The sequence below is a fragment of the Myripristis murdjan genome, chromosome 8 (assembly GCF_902150065.1).
Source record: "Myripristis murdjan chromosome 8, fMyrMur1.1, whole genome shotgun sequence".
Lineage (NCBI taxonomy): Eukaryota > Metazoa > Chordata > Actinopteri > Holocentriformes > Holocentridae > Myripristis > Myripristis murdjan.
In genome coordinates, this window is record NC_043987.1 from 32,993,280 (window position 1) to 33,001,201 (window position 7,922).

The 7,922-nt window shown below is 45.2% G+C and overlaps 1 protein-coding gene across 1 annotated transcript in view; it reads left to right on the forward strand.

Annotated features, from left to right (window-relative positions):
* The window catches only part of LOC115363486 (uncharacterized), a 381,300-nt gene that overhangs the window by 202,420 nt on the left and 170,958 nt on the right, over nucleotides 1-7,922 (forward strand). The gene's annotated exons all lie outside the window — the stretch shown is intronic.

A 7,922-nucleotide genomic window follows, 5' to 3' on the forward strand; every position in this document is an offset into this window, starting at 1 on the left:
CATGACGCTCTGCTCTACTATCCTTTTGTGGATCACTGCATGTAACACCACTTTAACGTTGTGGGCTCCGTTGTTGGGAGCCCCTCTGTGTAAGTGCCCGTGCCCTCACTGTTAGCGACTGCTTCGGTTAAATACTAAGTGATCATAAACTGTGCACCCTAGCCCGTGTACTGGACTCCTCTCCTTCCTTCTCCCCCAGGTACCACACACACATACATCATGGCTCCTCTTACCTCCCCCTCCGGCTGTACCAGCTGCTCCCGCCTCGCTGAGAAGATCGCAGAGCTGGAGGGACATATAACCACTCTACACCAAATCCGTGATGCCGAGGCGCTAATGGATACCATCACCTTCAACTGTCCACAAACTGACTCCCTCTGTGCTCCTGGCTCTGTTGCTGCCCCTGATGCAGCTCCCTCCGGTCCAGTTTCTGCTCTCAAGGCCGGTGAAGCCACTACTCCCCCTCCGGTACCTGCTGCCGCCTCTTCGAACCCCCCACCTGACGCCGTCTCTGATGGCACCTGGATTCGTCAAGGGGCCAGGCCGAGGGCCCTGGCTAGCTCCACTCCATCAGGCCCTGAGCCCTGGTGCCTGGTCTCTGCTACTGGCAACGGAGGCCCCTCCTCCCGCACTCCTCATTGCAGCATCCAGCTGGCGAATAAGTTCGCACCCCTCGCTTTCCTTCCCGTTGATGGGGACCCCCAGGGCTCTGCTCCTTCTTCTCCACTGCCGTCCCAGGGGCTCCAGGGCCCTCTGTCTCCGAGGCAACCTGCAGCGCTACCTGAGCGCTCCTCTCTCCGCAAGACTTTCCGCTCCATACCATTGTTCACTCCTGCACCACAGCACGCTTGCCCCCGCCTGTCTGTCCGCTCCTCTCCAGCAACGTCGTCTCCTCCACCAACCGCTCCCCCCACCTCCTCTCTCCGCAAGACTTTCCGCTCCACACCGTTGTTTACACCTGCACCATAGCGCGCTTGCACCCGCCTCTCAGTCCGCTCCTCTCCAGCGACGTCGACTCCTCCACCGACCGCTCCCCCCACCTCATCCAGCCCAGAGATCCCACAGTCAGCATCCCCTCGGCCACTTTTTCCTCCAACTACCCTAATAATCGGGGACTCAACAACCAGACACATCCGCTTTGTTAATGCCGTAACACATTGTTTCCCTGGAGCCACAGTCTCAGTTATCCGGGAAGAACTCCCAGATTTGCTCAACACACTGCACTCCTCCATCCACAGAATTATTCTTCATGTCGGGATAAATGACATGTCCCTTCGTCAATCTGAGGTGACCAAATCAGAATTCAGAAAACTTTTACTGCTTCTAACCAGCTCCGGGAAATCCGTCTTCATCAGTGGTCCGCTCTCTCCTTACGGTTGTGGGCAGGGAAAGTTCAGCAGGGTCCTTCAGCTCCACACCTGGCTCCAGACTACCTGCAGGGCACTCAGTCTTCTGGAATCGCCAATCTTTTTTCAGGCCCGACGGTATCCACCCAAACAAACTTGGTAACCACATGTTAAAATCAAACCTGCAGTACACTATCCAATCATACCCACGTGACCCACGTGGCAAAGGTCACTTCATACAGGATCTTCTCACCGACCATAAGCTGGATTTTCTTTGTTTAACTGAAACATGGCAACAAACCAACGATTACACCGCACTTAATGAATCCACTTCTCCCGGTTTTATTTACAGCTGCAGGGGAGGAGGTCTTGCGATGCTCTATCGAGAGAAATGGAAAGTCCTGTCGGTATCTACCCCCGCTTACCAAACATTTGAATCCATCACCTCACAGTTATCCGGCCCCATACCCACCATCGTTGCCACCGTGTACCGTCCTCCAAAATTGAACAAAGACTTTTTAAATGACTTTACCTCATTCCTGACACATCTCTACACACTCTCACGCCTTTTTTTGGCTGGCCTCACTGCCGCTAAAAGGCTAATAGCATGCAGATGGAAACCTCCCCATTCATTATCTCTAAAGAAATGGTTGTTAGATTTCATAGATATAGCCATTATGGAACGTTGGGCAGCTAACTTACATCAGGCCAAACCCGAAAACATTGCATGTTGGGATGATGCCATCATTTCCTTAAAATCATTATTGTAGTCATCTCTGGTTTTAACTTTGGGTCCTGTGGGTGGGTGGGTGGAGGGGAGGGAAGGGAAGGGGGTGTGGCACTCCTTGTATATATTTTCTCATTTATTTTATCTCTTTTCATTTTTTTTTTTTTTTTTTTTACTAGCACTCAATGCTACTGATTATAACTGATGTTTATCAGTAATATTACTGTTGTTAATCTTTTTGCTACAGTATCATTTCTTATTCTTCTGTATCACTGTTGCTATTTTTTGTTTTGTTTTGTTTTGTTTTGTTTTGTCTAATTAATGTCTGCCACATCTCTGTTTGTTTGTTTTCTGTTTTATTAATTATATGGAAAAAACAATAAAAGAATTGATCACAAAAAAAAAAAAAAATCTCTGCACACTCTCTCCAAACATCATACTCCTGGGAGATTTCAATATCCACATGGACACTATTAGCAACACTCTGACCAAGAATTTTACATCTTGCATTGACAGTTTTGGACTTCAGCAATATATCAACTTTCCCACCCATTCAAAAGGACATACTTTGGACTTAATATGCTGTTCCGGTCTATCTCCTGTCAACTGCAACGCAACTTCTGTCCCCTTTTCTGATCACATGCTGGTATCTTTCAATGTCAACCTTACACTCTCCAAACTCAATCTCCCATGTACTATTTCTTTCCGTAATATTAAGGACATTAATTTGGGCACTCTTTCAATTAGCATTAACTCCCTCCCTAACACAGTTTTTCCACCCCCGATGAACTGGTACTCCACTACAACAACAGTCTTCACAATCTCCTGGACAATCTTGCCCCACTCAAAACCAGATCCGTCACTTTTACCCACTCCGCCCCATGGTTCACTCCTGCTCTCAGACAACTCAAATCCAAAGGACGCCAACTGGAACGCCTCTATAATAAGACTGGTCTCACTGTGCACAAGGAAATTTATCACAACCACATTCTCCACTACAAGAACTGTATCTCACAAGCTAAATCCACCTACTACTCTGGTTTAATCAATTCAAATGAAGGAAACTCGAAGACTCTGTTCTCAATTCTCAACAATATCACTCAACGTCCGGACTCTCTCCCTCCTCAGATGTATTCCACTGCTTTCTGTAACACCCTTTTATCCTTCTTTACTACCAAAATTCACAACATCCACCAGCAACTCGCTTCCAGCTCATTTCACAATACACCTTCCATACTCCCCTCTCTTTCCCCTTCTCAGTCACTCTCAGCATTTATTCTGCCATCAGTTTTAGATACCACTAATCTGATAAAAAAAAAAATCCAAACCATCAACCTGCCAGTTAGACCCTCTCCCAACTGCTCTTGTCAAGGCCACCGTTCCCTCTCTAGCTCCTCTCATCACGCACATAATTCAGTCTTCCCTCACCACTGGAATTTTTCCCTCACCCCTCAAAACAGCAGCTGTCACCCCAACACTCAAGAAACCTGGTGATCCGAATAACCTCAGTAACCTCCGCCCCATATCCAATCTTCCATTTCTCTCCAAGATCCTTGAAAAAACCGTTGCTTCTCAGATCCATTCCCACTTATCTCACAATAATCTCTTTGAACAATTCCAGTCTGGCTTCCGCCCTCTCTACAGTACTGAAACGGCACTCCTCAAAATCACTAATGATCTTCTCCTGGCAGCTGACTCCGGTCTCTTATCCATCCTCATCGGCCTTCAACACCATTTCACACAGCATCCTTCTGGACAGACTTCTCTCTATTGGCATCACTCACACACCCCTCAACTGGTTTAAATCCTACCTCTCTGGCCACTCTCAGTTCATCCAACTTCATTCTTTCACATCACAGCCATTCCCAGTCACCACAGGTGTGCCCCAGGGCTCTGTCCTGGGGCCCCTGCTATTCATCATCTACTTACTCCCTCTTGGTCACATCTTCCTGGAAGCATCACATCCTTTTTCATTGCTACGCAGATGACACCCAGCTCCATATCTCCACCAAACCTGACTCCACCCTCCCGCCTTCCTCCCTCACTGACTGCCTCCTCGAAATAAAATCCTGGTTTTCATCCAACTTCCTCAAATTAAACAGTGACAAAACAGAAATTATACTCATTGGCACCAAATCCACTCTGTCCAAAACCCCTAGTTTCACCTTATCCGTTGACAACTGTTCCATTTCTCCTTCCCCTGAAGTCAAGAGTCTGGGTGTCATCCTCGTCAGCACACTTTCCTACACATCCCATATCAACACCATAACCCGGTCAGCTTATTTCCATATCCGCAACATCAAGCGCCTCCGCCCCTCTTTAACACCTCACACAGCTGCCATTCTGGTCCACAGTCTTGTTATCAAATCAAATCAAATCAAATTTTATTTATATAGCACCTTTCATACATAAAACAAATGCAACACAAAGTGCTTTACATTAAAATACATACAACCCTAATCCCCCACCCACTCATACTCACCCACACACGCACACACACACAAGTACAACATATTTCACACATGCATACACTCCAGGCATACACCCCACCACACCCCAGCCCACCCCAACCCAACCCAAAGATAGAATAAAATATGGCTGAGCACTGAGGGACCAGATGAAGAAACACCATTCATTCTTTGGGAGCCATCCACACCGGGAGGCGTCCCAGCCCACGACTACAGGGGGCACCACCACAGAGACCACCCCGACCCAGACAGATAGGAGCCCACACCACGGCCATAAGGCCCTGGAGCAGGGCCCCCAACCATCCAGGCCAGGACAACCCCCAGAACGGCACCCCCCGCAGGCAGGCCAGATACAGCTCCCGGTGTGGAGGGCCCCCATGAGGAAAACACTGGAGCTAAAAACTAAAAGATAACAGAGTAAAATACAAGCAATACTAAACGGAATAGAGAAGAAATAAGTAAATAAATAATATATATATATATATATAAACATATAAAAAATGAAGTGTAATAAATGATAAATTAAAAACAATAAAATTAAAACAATAAAACAATGCAGGCAACATAAATATGTATTAAAAAGTAAAAAAAGAAATGATTTAATCAGCAACTAAAAGCAGTAAAAACAATAGAAGCAGCAGAAAAGAGTGGAAATAGAATCAGATAAAAGCCAGATTAAAAAGGTGGGTCTTGAGCCTGCGTTTAAAAACATCAACAGTCTGAGCAGCCCTGAGGTTCTCCGGCAGGCTGTTCCACAGACGTGGGCCATAATAATAAAATGAAGGTTCACCATGAGTTTTTGTTCTAACGTTGGGAACAGTTAAAAGACCGGTACCGGAAGACCTCAGGGTGCGCGAGGGCTGGTAGGGTAAAAGCAGGTCAGACAGATAAGAAGGCCCAAGGCCGTTAAGACACTTAAAAACTAATAAAAGAACCTTAAAATCAATCCTGAAACGCACAGGGAGCCAATGCAGTGATTTTAAAACTGGTGTAATATGAGCCCGCTTTCTGGTCCTCGTCAGCACACGTGCAGCTGAGTTCTGGAGTAACTGAAGGTGTGAAATACTCTTTTTGGGGAGACCAGAAAGCAGGGCATTACAATAATCTAAACGACTAGAGATAAAAGCATGCATTAGCACCTCTGTGCTGGCCAGAGAGAGAAACGGGCGCACTCTGGCTATGTTCTTAAGATGATAAAATCCTATCTTTGTTATACTTCTAATATGTGGAATAAAATCAAGCTCAGAGTCGAAAAGGACGCCCAGATTTTTGACACATTTTGCGGGTTTAAAATCCTTTAATTTTGGTAAAAGTTTCTCTCTCTTGCCTTCAGGGCCAATAACTAAAACCTCTGTTTTGTCCTGGTTGAGCTGTAGGAAGTTCTGCCATCCATGACTTTATATCTAAAATACAATTTAAAAGGGTATCAATAGGCCCTGTGTCATCAGGGGACACAGCAATGTAGAGCTGTGTATCGTCAGCGTAGCTGTGAAAACTGATGCCGTGTCTCCTGATGATGTCCCCAAGGAGAAGCATATAGAGATTAAAAAGTATTGGACCTAAAATTGAACCTTGGGGCACCCCACACTTCATTTCATGGGTTCTAGAGGAACATGTATCCAAACTTACGAAAAACCGGCGATCTGTGAGATAGGAATAAAACCAGTTAAAAACAGTACCAGAGAGGCCCACCAGGTTTCTGAGTCTGTTTAATAAAATGTGGTGATCTACTGTATCAAAAGCAGCGCTTAGATCCAGTAGCACCAGGACTGAGAGCTTCTGTGAGTCCATGTTACACCTGAGATCATTAACAATCTTCAGGAGGGCTGTCTCGGTACTGTGGTTCATCCTAAAACCAGATTGATATTGATCTAAAATATTATTTCTGTTTAAAAAATCATTTAATTGGATAAAAAACAGTTTTTCTAAAATTTTACTGAAAAAGGGTACGTTGGATACAGGTCGGTAGTTATTAAGAATGTTAGGGTCCAAATTGCTCTTCTTCAGAAGGGGCTTGTTACCTCCCGGCTTGACTACTGCAACTCCCTCCTGTTTGGCCTTCCTCAAAAATCCCTCCATAAACTACAACTGGTACAGTTGTAGTTTTTTTATTATCCACCCACCCCGGATGGCCTGGGTGGATGACTACCTCCTGGCCTGAAATAATCTCCCAGTCCGGCCCTGGCTGTATGCAAAGCTGACTTACTTCTAGTCTGCTATAAACACTTGATATCACACTGTCAGCTGAGGCAGACCAAGAGAAGCTCCCACCAGTTGACCTTCAACACCAAGCATGTTCTCTGTAGCTCTGCTGCTGCTGCTGGCTGCTGGATCCTGTGAGTCTCTTTGAGGGACAAACACACACTCTATCATCACACTGCACCACTTCTTTATTATTATTCCACTGTCAGATACACTGATATGTTGAATATTTTCTCCTCCACAGGTGTGAAATGTGAAACGTTGACACAGCCAGCGTCTCTGACTGTCCGGCCAGGTCAAACTCTGACCATCACCTGTCAGGTCTCTTATTCTCTTAGCTCTTACACAGCTTGGATCAGACAGCCTGCAGGGAAAACACTGGAGTGGATTGGAATGAAATATACTGGCAATGAATACTACAAAGATTCACTGAAAAATAAGTTCAGTATTTCCTTAGCCTCTTCCAGCAACACAGTTACTCTAACTGGACAGAATGTGCAGCCTGAAGACACTGCTGTGTATTATTGTGCCAGAGATCCACAGTGACACAAACCATTGGTAGAGCTGTACAAAAACCCCTCAGTCCCTGAACACTTGGAACATGAAGCCACCAGAGGAGGCAGCCTCACACCACTAACACATTCAAGGCCACTTGCAGGACAGATGTTCTGGAAAGAAAGAAAGAAAGAAAGAAAGAAAGAAAAAAAAATAGACATGAGTTTAATCATATACTTATTTTGATTCATAAGTCACTCAGTTTTGTTAAATACCTTGGTGATTATTATTGTTATTATTGACTGGTTGATCATATTTCTAATGAAAAAATAATCACATTGTGTTCCTCTGAGGTTCCTACCAGTTCACCTGAAACACCAACATTTTTGTTGTTTTAACACATTCAAGGCCACTTCTCTGATGAAGATTCAAAACCATATTTAATGTCAAAATATATTTATTTGGTCATTATTCCTAATCAAAGTTGATCTACAAAAACTGATGGGAGCACAGTATGTAATGGAATGATATAATGGTATGACGTGATAATGCAACTCCTCCCAAGCTCTGAAACAAACTCAGTCTTGTGATTACAGAACCCAGTCCTACCTCAGCTTGGACATTAACATGAAAATCTGTCAATTCTGAACCAGGGTAGGGCTTCCTCCTTGTTGCTGCATGTCT